This window comes from Parus major, chromosome 25LG2, assembly GCF_001522545.3.
Source record: "Parus major isolate Abel chromosome 25LG2, Parus_major1.1, whole genome shotgun sequence".
In the NCBI taxonomy this organism is placed as follows: domain Eukaryota; kingdom Metazoa; phylum Chordata; class Aves; order Passeriformes; family Paridae; genus Parus; species Parus major.
In genome coordinates, this window is record NC_031794.1 from 159,692 (window position 1) to 162,670 (window position 2,979).

The window sequence follows — 2,979 nt, forward strand, 5'->3', positions numbered from 1 at the left end:
GGGATCAATGGGATCAATGGGATCAATGGGATCAATGGGATCAATGGGATGGAAATGGGATAGGAAAGAAATGGGTTGAGATGGGATAGACATGGGGTAGAGCAGGATGAAACGGGATGGAGATGGAATTAGGACAAAATGGGGTAGGATGAAGATGGAATAGGATGGAAGGAACACAATTCCTTCATCAGATAAAAGTATGGATTTAAAACAGTTTTCCAGCTGGATATCTGGGCATAAAAACCTTTGGTTTGACAGTTTTTCCCAGTAAAAAAATAGAAATATTATTTTATTTGCTGGGTCAGAGCATGAGTCTGCTTTCCTCCCCTTTGGCTGTGGTGAAAATAACCAAATAATTAAATATTTTTATATTTATATCTATAAAAATGACTAGAATTAAACTCTTCATCTGGATCATTTCACAGCTCAGGACATGGACAAATTTCCCTGATTCAGTCATGGACCGAAATGCAGGAAAATTCAGCATTTTAAAGCTTGTGCCATCCTGCATTTTCATTCTGCTGTCTGTACAAGAATGGCCAAATACGAATAACAGCGGAAAGAATAATTCCTAAATAAAAAATGCCTCAAACCCTGGGTTTGGCTCCTAAAGCCTTGCAGTAAAATACTTCCCAGGATATTACAAAAAAAAGTATGAAAATTTAAAGACTAAAAAGAAGAAGAAAGGAAAAAAAAAGTCCTGGAAATTAAGGTAATATCTGCAACTGGAATAAAATAAAAAAAATATCAAAAGAGCAAAGGAATTCTGGAGCTGGGAGAGGAATGAAAAGGCATCGGACTTACCTGATGGAGAGGAGAAGAACAGGAGAATGATGGAAAAGCTCCGCAGAGCTGCTGCTTTTATACAAATCCTGGGATGCCCCGGGGCTGAACCAGGTGAATCCCCACCCCCGACGAGCCCGAATCACTCCCCAGAGTGACGAAACTCTCCTGGCTTTGCAAAACCACCCTTAAAAAATCTCTGCCCAGCACGCTCGGCACATTCCAGCTCCCGGCTCCCTTTCATCTCGGAGCCTGGCGGGGCAGCTCCATCCCACCCAGCGGGAATTAAATCCCATTTGCTGAGCATTTCCTTCATTAGCTTCCCCTAATGATTCTAATCGCAGGCCCAACCTGCTGCCGTGGACAGATTTGGGTTTAAGGGCTCCAGCTCTCGTCACTGCTCCCAGATTTTGCAATGGAATGCTCGGAGAGGTGGAAGGATTTTCCTCAATGCAGAAAACACCATATTTTAGCACCTAAAATGGGGCTTAAATCAAAGTTTTTTCTCCTGGAGGGATATCAGTGCGTTTTTCACAGGTGAACATCACTCAAAACCCCTCATTTGCTGTTGGGTTATTAAATAAACACATTTCTACCAAAGTTACACTGAAATTGGGAGGTTTTTTCCCCAAACTTCAGGACGTCCCCAGGGGATTACAGGAATAATTCCCCCCCAAATATTTTTGGGGTGTGTTTTCAAGCACTTCCCAAACACTCCTTAATAAGTTTACGCATGAAATGGGGTGTGATTGTTGCAATATAAATATGTGGTTGTGTTTTACAGCCCAGCATTTTGAAACGTAATTAAAATTAGCTTTAAAATAAGTATCAAAAATAAAACATTAAAAAAAAAAAAATTGTCCAAGTGAATTCTTTCTGTTCCCTTCACCAGCTCATGGCTTCTCATCTTGGGATTTCAGTTAATTTGAAATTAATTTAATTTTTCATTTATTTGGCTGAGTTTTTCCTTCAGCATTGATGTTTTAATTCACATTTTCTCTGTTTGTAGCCTGAACATCTGGGAGACAAAACACAGACCTGGATGGCTTAAAAAATATCTGTAATTTCCTCTGAAAAGTTCTGGGTGGTTTTATCCAAATTTGAGCCTCGACTGCACACAAAAGTTGTCGATTTCACAAGGATGGCATGGAGGTTTTTATCAATTTTTTTTTATCTGCCACGGGTGAAGAGGAAAGGGAAAAAATCTTGCACCTTCAAGCAGATGAAAATGATGATTAACACCTGAGCCAGCATCATTATGTCAGCAAATGAAGCAGCAGAATCTGCGCCGTCACCCCGAATGCATCTCATGGAACGTTACCAGGCGTGAACCTCGGCCAATTAAAGTGCTGAGATGAAAGAAATCTTCGGGTTGTAATTTCGTGCTCCGCGCAGCGTCAGAATTTGAATCGACTCATAAACAGAAATATTGAGCAAAACTCTTTCGTCACCGCCGGGGCGACCCAGGTGTGATAAACGCGTTAGTTGCGAGCCTCGGGTTCTCCGGAGGACGGGTCGAAAGTCCCTCCTCGAAACTGCCTGGAGTTCCACGGAATCCCGGAATTATTTTAGTTGGAAAAGAACTCTGTGATCACTGATCAACACAGGACCAATCCCCACCTTCTCACTCAGAACAATGTCCCGGAATTCCTCGGACACCTCCAATCCCTGAGCCCCTTCAAGGCCTGGCTGCCTTTCCCAGGAGAGATTTTCCCAAATTTCCCACCCTGAGCCTCCCCTGGCACAGCTCGAGGCCGTTCCCTCTTGTCCTGTCCCTGTTCCCTGGGCTCAGATCCCAAATCCCCTCTGGAAAATCCCAAAATTCCCCCTGGATCCCCCTTTTCTCCAGGCTGAGCCCCCCCAGCTCCCTCAGGATCCTCCATTCCCTTTCCCAACCCTGAGCATTCTCCACCTCCTCAATGTCCCCCTTGCCATGAGGGGTCCCAAAGCTGGACACCCAATTTTCCCATTTCCATGACATTTCCAAGCTTTTCCCACCATCCCACGGAAGGTTCTGCTGGGTGACACCTGATGACCAACTCAAGGCTTGCCCTGACCCGAGGGCGGTGTCATCACACGGATCCTTTGTCCCTTCCCTCTGGAAGCACCGCGGGATCTCCATTAGAGCCCGGCTTAAACCCAGTTTAAGGCTTCTTTTTGTAACCTGAGCTTTTCTTACCCTTCTCTTCTCCACCA